This window comes from Lagopus leucura, unplaced genomic scaffold (assembly GCF_019238085.1).
Source record: "Lagopus leucura isolate 7727_CA_CO unplaced genomic scaffold, USGS_WTPT01 Super-Scaffold_100157, whole genome shotgun sequence".
NCBI classification, from domain to species: domain Eukaryota; kingdom Metazoa; phylum Chordata; class Aves; order Galliformes; family Phasianidae; genus Lagopus; species Lagopus leucura.
This window is the reverse complement of record NW_024962334.1, coordinates 13736725-13749617: the sequence shown is the minus strand read 5'-3', so window position 1 is coordinate 13749617 and position 12893 is coordinate 13736725. Positions and strand designations below refer to the sequence as shown.

The following is a 12893-nucleotide window of genomic DNA, read 5'->3' as shown; positions in this document are numbered from 1 at the left end:
GTGTGCCTACTCTCTTGTGTCCAGCTTAGCACAGGATGCTGCTGCATGGAGAGAAGTGCTCGCCCATCTCTCTTCAGGCTGCCTATATGGACAGTGGCAAGAGGAAGGCTGCTGACCAGGCTGCTCTCTGCTGCCTTCTGGGTGAACCACTCTTCTGTCTGATGATTTGGAGGTATCTGAAATAGGCGCTTTAAATTAAACCTTCTGAGGGAATCCTTCCCCATACTTCTGTTCTCTGTAGAAAAACTTTTGACATTTATCCTGGTATTTCCAAAAGTAAAGGGGAATAGTTATTGTGAGATTGCAGTGGATTTTGTTTTACCTTTTCTATCTTTGGAAACTATTTCAAAAGGAAAACATGCTTTGCATGCCTTCAGTTTTTTGCATCCTCTGGAATGGTGCATGCTGCAAAAAGATTGAGGCCACGTAGCTCATTCTGCACCTGGATGAAAACAGCCACACTAATCTTTTTTGATGATTGCCAGTGGAGGAGATCCCACAAACTCCTAGGCAAATGATTCCAGTATATTCTTATCCCTATTATTTGCTTGTTTTGTCCTCATATCCGATTTTTTTTCTGCAGAAATTTAAATGCCCTACTTTTACCCTGCCTTGCCCTCCCCTGCCCTGCCCATCATGGGGAATAGATTATGTCTATCCTCCAAAGTCTGAACCTATTCCCTCTGAATTCTCTGTACTATAGTCTGTGAGCTTCCTTTTGTGCACTGCCCACAACTGAACATGCATCACTTGTGACGTTGTTGGTGTAGAGAGCGGCTTAGAATGTATTTTGGTTTATACACTACAGTGTGGTATCTGCATTTGTACAAAAGCATAGTCTCTTTTGCTTTGATTCTGCCTGACTTCCTAGCACTGCTCTCAGGGGAAGCCCTTTACTGCCCTCTCTGTGCTTATGTACCTTCTTTCATGACAGCTGTGACAGAAGGAAACATTAGTTTGAATCAGGACTTGCCTGGTGGTTTTGCAGGTGGCTGGTCACAGACGTTGGGAAGTAGAGTTTGTGATCTGGATGAAAAGCAGTATTGAAATGCAGCCTGAGGCACAGCTGCCTGTTAGCATGAGGTCCACCCATGACAAGTCTGGATTGAAGAGAAGCAGTTGCTTCCCCCTTAGCTTTCCATCTGCTCCTGCTTCTTGCTTCAGTCTGTGGTCCTTACCAAAACTTCATCCCATCTCCATGCTCCATGGAGAAGGCAAACTCAGCATACCAAGGTCTTGCTGTCAGGAAAAGGAGACCTGTTTCAGTATTTTGAAACTGCATTCAGAACTGCTGATGTAGCGGCCTGTTGTAGGAAGGAACTCTTTGACACAAATCCTTCTTTCTTCCCAGGACTCCTGTCACACTTTCAGTGCTGGTTCTGGTCCCATTCCAGGGATTAACTTGAGGGCAGACTGAATCTGTGCTATAGAATGGTTTGGAGGAAATTTTCTTGAGAAAAGGAGGCGGTGTTTCCATCCTCCAGGGAACGGAAGGAGACAATCATAGGGATGTTCATCCAGAGATCCTGGGGCACAAGAGGAATATTTATTTTTCCCAATAGATGTTGTGAGAATGAGTATTTTCCTGTGTATACTGAGAACTCAATATTGCCTTCAGGAGCTATTAAATCCATATGTGCTCCCAGAGCAGAAATGAGAGAGAAAAGACAGAGAACTGCCTTTTTTTTTTTTTGTAGTTAGATTTTGGCCATTTGGAGTAATTCTTTTTTCCTGTTACGGGTTTTAGTTATTTGGGAGGATTCATGTTAGCTAAAGGAGCTTTGCTAAAGCTGTTGAGGAGATGAGGAAATCTGGGCAAACTTACTGTATGAGAACACACTGACAGTTAGGAAATGTCCATATAGCTATCAATGGGGCATTTCAGGCCTATCTCATTCACTGCTCTTTTGCAAATAAGCAAGTGGAAACAGATGTGATAAAGAGATTTTGTGTATTGTGTGTTGGCATATGGAGAACTAAATCTAGGAAGTTCTACCAAAATTATTCTGAAGAAGGGTTTCATTCACCTTGTTGAAAGTGCTTATTTTTCCATCTTGCTTCATGTGAATTCTAAGATGATAATTTTAAGATATCAATCTTAGTATTTCCCTTTTTGGAATGAGGGAACATAGAAATAAGTGAAAAGAAAAGAAAAAATTGCTTTATAATGATTAGGAGATGTATGAGGGTGACTAATTTGTCTTTTTCCAAATTTTCCTGTATCTTTTTTTGTACTGGTACCAAACTCAGCCTCAGATAAATGAAAGCAAATCTCAGACTTATGAGATGTTATGCAAAATGGGATGAAAAGATCATCTTAATCTTGTGACTTGCTGAAGGTCGTGTTTCCTCTTCGTCATATAAGTTTTTCTTTTGAGATAAATTCAGGACAATTGTGGATAGGATTCTTAGTTGGTGGAGTTAATTAAGCATATAAACTTGTCACATACAAAACAATGGAAACTGGGATAACTTCTTAGGAGATTCAGCAATAGTATCTACCTGTTTCTTCCCCCGAACTCTTTGGAAATCTGCTCAAGGATGTGACATTTTGAAGACTAATGTGTCTGGTGATGAACTCAGTGTATTCACTGCCCTTCCAGGGCTATGGGCTGACCCTACCCATCTCTTGCTTTCTCTTCACCAGAGCTACAGGGCATTCAGCCCGATAGCCAGATATCTGTAGTGTCCTTACCCACAGCACCTGCAGGCATCCTGAGACTTCTGCCTCATCCAAGCACTCTCTTTCTGCGTCTCAGATGGGAAGTGTTGGCTATGCAGTAAGTAATGAGGAAGTGCTCTTTATTGTCCGTGGTTCAGAACTGTTTCCCTCTTTTACCCCCATATTTTGCTGATCAGCTCTAGGGGCTTGAGGTTTATGGCCCTGAAGAAGGTGAAGCGGAGTAAGCACTGATCATTGCAACATAGCAGATGTTCCCTGGCTGACAAAAAATATTATTCTGAGTTGAGGGGGAAGGTAAGGCTTACCTGACTGGTCTTTTGGCCTAACTTTACAATATAATGTTTATTAAACATCTTACTCTTATGTAGTGTATGTCCTCCAAGAATAACTTATTCAGGGCATATTTTCCACCAAATCATGTATATTCAAGCACAAAAGGAGTGAGTGAGTCAGAAGTCTGTATTTAAAAAGCTGGCAGTTTTCTGAAACTTCAGATATTGCTTTTCATAGCAAAAGCTGAAAAATACTCAAGGTATGTATTTGGGTCTGGCACAGTGATCTCAGACATCAGTTGCTCAGAATGTTTTATTTGTGGAAAATCAATGGGGAGGAAAGAGATCCTTCTCTTCAGACGTGAAGCTGACAGGAAATAAATCAATCTGCATGTTTATTGTTGTGGCTTTCTCTTAAAAATAACACATTTTCCCTGTGCTGGAGACAATAGTTTAGCATGTTAAATTATGTAGTACAATCTGGAAGGTAAACCTTTCCATAAAACTGTCAGTAGATCATAAGCCTGCTCACTGTAATAGCACATTTTTCTGCTTCTACAATATTATTCTGGTACAGCATGCACTACACACTGCCCATAAGTGTTTTCTGTGAATGATGCTTTGGTTGCATGTCCCCAGATTATGCTGTCCTTGAGAGACTTGTACTCATTGCACCTCGGATGGTGTGGAAGGTGGCTGTCACTAAAAGCAACATAATTAATGGAAGGCAGATGAGCCTTGATGTGAAGATCTTTTATTCCACTTTCCCAGTTGTAAGCACAATGGTAGCATGCATCATTGTTTAAAACAATCATTTTCAGGGCACTGCTAGAGAGATATTTCTGAGGATAAACATAGGATTAATTTTCCATGAGAAAAATGCAGGACCAAATGAAATGTGTTAAGGGATGAAATACATCCACTATTTCCCTAGCAAAATCAGCTGTTCTGCAACGTGCATGCACGCACTTGAAATAGATGAATAAGATGCTTGTAAGAGAGAATGTCATAAGGAATTTTTTTCTGTAAAACTTCACTCTTAAAAAAAATATTGCAGTTATGGAATACAGTGAGTCCTTTTTTACCTTAAACTTCAAACTGCAAATGAGTGCTGAAGTCAGATTTTCACCTTAGCAATCCTCACTTAAATATCTTAAGTCCTATTCAAGGAAAGTCAAATATTACATCTAAAGTGAAATAAGCTCTAAGCAGACTTTCGGCTTTGAAGTTTTTAGAGATCTGAAATAATAAATTGTATACTTGCAGCCTACTGAGCCTATTGAATCAGGATGAGAGAATTCTTACCATTGGTTTAAAAATAACAGGCTGTTAGTTTGGTACTGCAGATCCTTTCAGCTTAAGCTACTGAATCACAAAGTGATGGAGAGGTTGAAAAGATGTGGATTTCATGGATGTTCTCATACTCAAAAATATTGCAATTAATAAAAAGTATTCAGAAGTTGGGAGAAAAAAATCATTGAATTACATAGGCTATTTCTAGAGAAAAATCTATCAGTTATAAAAAAATTGCTGTCTGAAGTGAACATTCCAAAAGCAGAAGGCTATTATTTCACATAAATGTGAAGCCTAAAATAATGTTTAGAAAGCTGCATTTTTTTCTGCCTACTCATATATTAGAGTTCATCTCCGTTCTGCTGAAGGACTAACTGTGCTTTCAGAAGGAAAACTTGGAGACCAAGATAATAATGAAGAAAGAACTGAAATATCTTGTTTCAATTGTGAGTAACTACCTATAAGTGTTTCCAAAGAATGCCATTTTGCATAAATGCTCTGATTCTTTTGCAGTATATTTAATTTAAACACAATATGATTCAGTAAAGGAAAATACAATTCTGTCTTTCAGGTAAATGTTGTTACTTACTTCTTATGGAAGGAATTTTCTGACAGGATACGATCATTAAGCCACTATGGGAACAGAGACCTTAGCAAGACATAGAATCATTAAAGTTTGAAGGGACCTGTAAAGGGCATTAGTACAAACCCTCTGCAATGAACAGGGACACCTACAGCTAGATCAGGTTACTCAGAGCCCCGTCCAGCCTGACCTTGAATGTCTCCAAGGACAGGTCATCCATCAACTTTCTGGGGCATCCTGTCCCAGGGTTTCACTACCATTATCACAAAACACTGTTTTCTCGTATCCAACCCAAATTTCCCCTCTTGTAGTTTGAAACAGTTTCCACTTTTCCTATTGCAACAGACCCTGGTAAAGGGTCAGTCCCCTTCTGACCTCCAACAGGTCTTTGTTTCTTCTATACTGGGGACTCTACATCCGGTTGCAGTGCTACAGATGAGGCCTCATGAGAGCAGAGTAGCGGCGTAGGATCACCTCCCCTTGCCCTGCTGGCCACACTTCTTTTGATGCAGCTCAAGACATGGTTGGCTTTTTCGGCTGAAGGCACACTGCTGGATCATGTCTTGCTTGCTGTCCACCAGAACCCTCAAGTCCTTTTCAGCAGGGCTGCACTGAATTCTTACATCCCCCAGCTTCTACTGATAGCAGGGGTTGCTATGACCCAGGTGCAAGACCTTGCATTTGACTTTGTTGAACTTCATGTGGTTTTCCTCGGCCCACTGCTCAAGCCTGTCTGGATCCCTCTGGATGGCATCCTGTCCCTTGGGCATGTTGATTGTACCCCACAGCTTGGTGTCATCCACAGATTAGCAGAGGGTGCACTCGATCCCACTGTGCATGTCATTGATGAAGATATAAAAGAGTATCGATCGCAACACTGACACCTGGGAGACTGCACTCATCACTGATCTCCCATCCAGACATGGGGCCATTGACCACTCTCTGAGTTCAATCCTGCAGCCAGTTCTTTGTTCATCAAACAGTTCAGCCAACAAATTCATATATTTCCAATTTAAATACAAGGATATTGTAGGAGACTGCCAAAGGCCTTACTGAAGTCCAGATAGATGACATCAGTGGTTCTTCCCTTCTCTATTAATGCCATTAAACCATCATAGAAGGCCAGTATGTTGGTCAAGCAGGACTTGTCCTTGGTGAAGCTATACTGGTTGTTCTGGTTTCACTTCCCTGTCTTATATGTGCCTTAGCATTGCTTCCAGGAGAATCTGCACCATAATCTTTCTGGCACATAGATGAGACTGACAGGTTGGTATTTCACTGGGTCATCCTTTCTACCCTTCATAAAAATAGGTGCAACATTGCCTTTTTTTCCAATTAACAGGGACTTCTCCTGACCTCCATGACTTTTTAAAAGTCAATGAGAATAATAACTGCATGTTATTGCCAACTCCAGCCTCATAACTTAGGTATTCTTCTTCCTGCAACTGTAAGCAGAAGCCATGATTCAGAAGTTTTTGAAGGTGAAACAATCTCCTGATTCTTAGAGTTGATGGTGCCACTTCAGCCTTCTTGCTTGTTAAAAATGTGTGTTGGAAAAGCTTGCTCAGTGGCTACCCTTATTGTTAAGTGCTCCTGTGTCTGGACATCTCACAAACTTCCTAAATTTATATCTAAACTTTTAAAATGTGCCATTTTTGAGATGTCCATGTAGGATATCTTGAAGGAAACAGTTTTACAGAAGTATATGTATTTACATCTCTGAAACTGATGTTGCCTTGAAATATTAGAAGCTGCTAGTAATGCTAGCACATTTTGAAAATATAGGCTTAATATTCTAAGTCAGAGATGTACTTCTCATTGGAAATACATTTAGAGTATTTCTACAGGGAAAAATTATGTTACAGACACACTGTGAATGATACAAACAACCCTTGATTTAGTTTTTCAAAATGTTTTAGAAAAATGTAATCTTTTTAAAAATGGAGTTTTATTGGCTGAGAACAGCTTTGAGTTGCACATCTGCTGATTAAAACATATCTAATTCTACTATAAAAGTCTTGCTGTTTTATGTCACTCATGACTTCCTGGCAATGACAAAAAAATTCTTGCTCTTTCTCAGGGAACTGTGTTGTTTCTTTCTAAGTTCTATGTAGAGCCCTAAATTCATGTCTGCCGTGCATATTCCTTCTTGTGCTGCAGTTTCTACCAATTTCAATAACATCAGCTGTACAGTTAATATGTTTAATAGGATCTTCCTTCAAAAGTTAATGACTCTTACAATTTTGTGTCTTTGAAGTACCATGTTCAATTGCTGTTGTGTCTTACTTATTTTTAACATACAATTTTCAAAATGTCAGCAAAATTATAACTGAAAAATAAAATGATGTTTCTTCAGAGCTCTCCTTGGTTGGTTGACTAGGAATGTCATAAATGTATGCATTTATTTCAGTGACTCCTTGAGAAAGCAGCTGCACTTTGGCTAGTGCACTAATGGCACAGTGGTGTATAGCTTGTTTCAATGATAGTCTATATCAGTATTTACACTGTGCCAGTGATTTGATGTGGTCTTCCAATGCATATCTATGAGGCATAGAACTTTAACTGAACCATTAAATGCTCCTCTAACTTCCTTTATGTATCAGAGTGTCTTAGCCTAATTCTCCCAGGGAAGGACAGACAAGGGCAATGCACTCACTGGCTTGCCAATTTTCCCTTATTATTTGCACTATCTTTTCCCAAGGATATAGTTATGTATAAGTGCCAGTTTTAACAACTCAGTATAAAAATTTGGAGGTATCCCCTTACAAAGGTCCATTCATGAGTTTTGCAGTAGATTATTAAAATTTGCATTTATATATATATATTTATCCCTAATAAACTACAAGTGGTCAGCACTTGATGCAGAAAAAATCTCACACACTGTGATGTGACGTTGCATGTAACAACCTTGCAAACAGAATCACATCTTTTTCTAGGCTAGGCAACAAATGGGTTTGGGCTTATTCATTTATATGTGCACAGGATACAATGAAAGAAAATACACAAAGTTTCCACCCTGGTGGCCTTGAGGATGATGGAGATGAGTAGCATGTGGATGTGAAGAAACTTCCTTGCTTGTTAATGTTACTGAAAGTGTCTGTGCTTTTTAACATGTTACATCACTTCTGGAAGAGGAAATTATGATCTTATTGATGTCAGTGAGAGGTTATCTGATGATATCATCAGGTCATGGTTCCTGAGCTATGTGACAGACATTAATTGCATTGTTTGATGGAATTCTGCATAACTGGAAAATGTGTTTCACTGAAATCAAACTACAAGCCAAATATGAATTGCAGGAATCACAGTAAATGTATTTTATGTGTATTTTGCTTCTGCACTGCATTAATAATCAGTGTAACGCCAATTGGTAGCCAGCTAGTATCATCAGAAAAGAGAAATATGTACAAGTATTTAGCTGCCCCGCATACAGCATGACAGCAGAAGCAGCATAGTGGAGAGCTCTTTAAGTTTCAGCACGCACAACTGGGTGGCTGCAGGAGGTATTGGAGGAACTCTGACTGACTTGTTTGGATTTTGTTTTCAGGTTTCCTCAGAGATCCTACTACCCTTTCCAAGTTCCTTGGTTCACCCCACAGAGTAACTCTATTTTTGCTTGAGTAACAGTAGGAAAAGCCTATCATCCTCAACTTGGATTTGGAGCTAAGAGAAACTTCTGTGATGATTTCAGGCCTCTGGCTGCTTTGATTGCAATGACATATCTTGTAGGAAATGCATCTAAAACATGACTTAAGTTGAAGCAACTGCGGTCCTTGATAACAAACACAGCATTGTTAAACAGTGACTTATTACTAGTGTGGCCTTACATCCTTTCACTCCTTCAATCAGTTTTAGTAATCTTCTTGTAATTTTTTTTCTTGTAATTTTGGTGTAATTTTCTTGGCTAACCTTGAGAACACTGTGCTTGTGTGTCTCACATACAAATAGGATCACATTTTGAAGTTGCCCAAAAATATCTGCTTCTGAAATCAGCATTTCTTTAGTCAAAAGTGGATGCTGGATTGTACTCCAGATTGCTTGTGTCAGAACACAAGGTGGGACAGGTGTATGGGAACTGTTGAGTCAGGGCCTGAAGCACTGATTGATCACCTGAGGCAAGCACTGAGTCAGCCATGGAGCACAGGTGAAGGCGATTGAGCTGTGTGACCAGAAGGGATGGAGCCTGGCTGCACCTCTCCTAGACCCCATTTAAGGGCTGACTGCCACTAGGGAAGGATTTCTTTCTAGAGCTCTCTCATTTTGGAGTTTTCTGCTGTGAGCCTAGGATATGGGTGAGTATTTTGTTTCTGATTGTCTCATTCCATCATGATAATCTGAGGGCTTTTGCAGTACAGATTTAATGGAACAAAATTGTCCGTTTGCTCCTGGCTTTCCTTTCTTTCAATTTGGGAGTATTTTGGTTTATTTATTTATTTATTTATTTTTTACACTTTTAAAAGGAAAAAGCTTGAATTTCTACTGCAGTGACAGCAGGTGTTGTGTTGTTTTTTTTCAAGGCCAGGCTGGATGTGGCTCTGGGCAGCCAGATCTGGTGGTTGTTGGCTCTGCACATAGCAAGGCATTGAAACTAGATGATCACTGTGGTCCTTTTCACCCAGGCCATTCTATGAATCTTTCTAACTATGAACGTGTAAAATACCATTCTAATTGTGCCACTCTTTTTACTGTGCATTTGCTAATTGTACAAACAGGACTTATGACCTGCTTTTCAGACAGAGGTTTTTGATGGCAATGGAACTGTGGTTGCAGTTTCAAGTCCGTAATTATGAGAAAAATAAGCACTTCAAATTTTCAAAATGTGCATAAAATTCTTATAAGGCTGGTCTTACAATAAATAGTTTTGAGAAATACATACATAGTTAGGACTTCATTATATATATGTATTTCACCTGAGTTTCTGAGCTTGAATAGTTAGGTGGGCTTAGATGTGTGTGGTCTGTATGTGCATATTTCTCAAACAAAGGAATCTGACATTGTTCTGTCAGTGATGCGTATTTGCTAATTATGGAGAGAAGGAGAAAGAGCTGCTCAAATGAGGAAAAGTGGCAGACAGTGTTGATGTCCAGTAGCCAGGTAGGCACCAGCTTTTTCTTTGTAATTCCTATGTTTCAGTGCATCTGTGCGTATTTCAGTCTGCAGTTGGTTGGTGGCACTGGGGGAATTGCTGGCATGACCTCAGGGCAGTGCAGATATTCTCCTTGGAAACACTGTCCATTTTTAAAAATTAAGCATGAAATGCCCAGCAAGATACGTAACGTGAGTTTTCTTACTATGGAAAGGGTTATCAGAACATAAAAAATCTGCTGTGATGTGATTCCCCAAAATTTACTGAGGAAGTAAGGTAGGGCCTGTACCTCATCTTCATGTCAATATTTTGTTAAGTTTACGCTTAAGTTTACACTTACAGCCTGCCTGACTGTAAGTGAAAAACCTAACAAGCATGATCACTCCAGACATATCAGTGCTTACTTCCCAAAAGATGCTATTCCTACGGCTGTACCACTGTGTTCTGGAGTGACGAGAAGCCAGCAAAGGCAGCTTGAATTCTGTAGCAACGAAGGCACGCAGTAGAAAAATAACACAAAGCGGGGAGAAAGAAACAGTCTCTGAATCTCTGAAGGTCCTGGCTTCTCAATGCCAAGTTGTAAGGAGGAGCAGGCAGGTAAAATGAAAAAGGAGCGATCCTTAAAGCAAAGAAGCTAAGCTATCCAGCCCACTCATTCTACTGGGCATTGAACTGACCTCGGAAACTAGTTGAGAGGCTGAAGCACATAAGGAACCTTTTTTTCTCCTCTGAATCTTTTTTAATGCATTTGTTGCTCTTTCTTTTGAGTATGTATTTCAGCAGAGCAGATTTAGGTACTAGTTTGTCCATAATTTTTTTGCCTAGTTGTAAAGCTGGTCTTCTCAACCTGATATAAGAAAACCTTCCCTCTTTACGGTAGCAGCAATCCTTAATTCAGGCTGTTGAAATGTTTTGTCTTTGTTCTGTACTGTAATACACTTTCTCCTAGTGTCCACAGAGTAAAAAGAGGAATTTTTGCTTAGTTGTGCAAGTTGGCCCAAGAGCTGTTTACACAAAGTCTGGGAGGAAAAAGTATATTCTGGAAGCCAGTGTTAGCAGGCATGCAGGCAATACTGGGGACAGCTGTGATCTCCAAGGGAGTTCTAACTGCACTGCCAGGAATATCTGATGTTTTTGAGGGCTGATAGAGCTATCACAATTTACTTATTAAACAAGTCTCTAAGTCTCACTCACTTTTGCTATGAACATGTTCTATTGCTAGGTTACTGCAAGGATTTCTTTACCCTCAGCATTCGTGGTACATTATGGCTATTAAACTGAAAAGAAACTGAGCCTCGGGAGGGTAGCTAGTATGAAATAAGTAAATATGCAAAAAAGGCTTGACTTTTGTTTTTGCTGGAGAGTAAATTCAGAGCAGCTCAGTATTTTTTCCATATGTTTTGTTTGGTGTGAGCCTGCAAGATAGTCTGTGGGTAAACTAATTTCACCATCAGTTTCCTTAAAGGGCTGTTAATTGGAGCACTCTGCATGTCTTCCCTGAAGCTTATTTATGTGAAGAAATGAATACTTTCACTGTGATGGAACTCTGTGTATGCATGGGAAAATGTTACTTACACTTTGTCCTTTTGTCCTGGGATTTTAAATGATACAGATGTTTCACGTCTGGTTGTCTGTTCCAGAGAGTAACTTGGGAGATTAACAAGTAAAATACCAGAGTTTTGGTGTTGGGATAAACTTTTGCTAGCTGCTGGTAAATTACTTTCAGAACTAACATGAATCTGCCTATTCCAACTCCTAGAAAAACTTAACTGAAGTTAAGGATAGCTTATTTTACAGTATTATTTCTGTTATCATGGCTAGGGCATGGTTCTTTCATTGGATGACAGTTTTCTGCCCTTTTTCTAGCTACAGAAATGAGTAATCCTCTACATTGCCAAACAGCAGCAATTTTTTTCCTTTTTTTTTTTTTTTTTTTTTGTTCAGATTAATTTTACTGAAATTGAAAGGTTATGATGAGAGCAACAGCAATAAAAAGCTTAGGAAAATTAATTCTAGCTCCAATTAATTAGCCTTAAGCAGCAAAAGGCTTCAGTTTCACACCTGAAAGAGAATGCCTGGGTCAATTGCAGCATGTAACCTCTATGTTCCAATCCAGAATTTATGCTGCAGGGTGTAGATTCTTTTAAGAACAGATAAAATGAAGTCTGGCTTCTTTAAATCATGTGGGTTTTTGTTTTTGTTTTTGTTTTTTTTTTTTTGGTGGAGTCATTAAGGCAAACTTCTTGACTGCAGCTGCTCTCTGTACTAATTTGGTGAACTGAGCCCCAGCCTAATTTTAAACACAGGATACTGAATTTCGGAGTGGGGATTACCTGAGCTCTGTACTGAGAGTGGCCTTGAGAGCACTTGGCTCGGCTGCTGAGTAAGCAGGTCAATAATTAAGCTCCAGTTGTCTATGTTCATGCTCAAAATTAAAGACAGGCTAATTATTTTGAACTTCATTATAATAAGCTTAACCTGTCAGGCCAGAAAGGAGTAGTGATTCCTGCATTTTGATGGTTTGGCAGAACTGAATCCTGGCAATGAGCTTTAGGCTGATGAAATGATGATTTATCTGACTCTGAATTAGTCTAATGATCAAATTCAGAGTCTTACAGTGTAATTACATGGAAAACTGTGCATTATGTGATGTAAAACAGACTTCTTTAGTTGTTAGCTCTTACGCAGTTCAGGCAAGCTGAGTTTTCAGCAGGTTGTGAGAGCTGATATCACCATCCACATACCATGTGGATGACACATGGTAAGAGTTCCATACTGTTAATGTACGTCCTCTCAGCAGCATGTTAGCATTTCTTGCCAAGCATTGCTCATGTATGTGTTCCAGCTTCTGAGACTGTGGCTGCACTTCAAAAAATTATGCTTTTTGCATGTGTGCACTTTCATTTTTTCTTGTCTATGAATATTCAAACAATGAATCTACTAGCAGAAATGTACCTGGAAACAGCAAATTGTGAA

At 39.5% G+C, this 12893-nt stretch overlaps 1 long non-coding RNA gene across 1 annotated transcript in view; it reads left to right on the top strand.

Annotated features, from left to right (window-relative positions):
• The first annotated feature begins 9064 nt into the window (after positions 1-9064).
• Positions 9065-12893, top strand: part of LOC122189678 — a 28228-nt gene continuing 24399 nt past the window's right edge. Inside the window, exon 1 of the long non-coding RNA XR_006181927.1 lies at positions 9065-9123. This is a non-coding gene — a long non-coding RNA (uncharacterized LOC122189678). The remainder of the gene's footprint in view (positions 9124-12893) is intronic.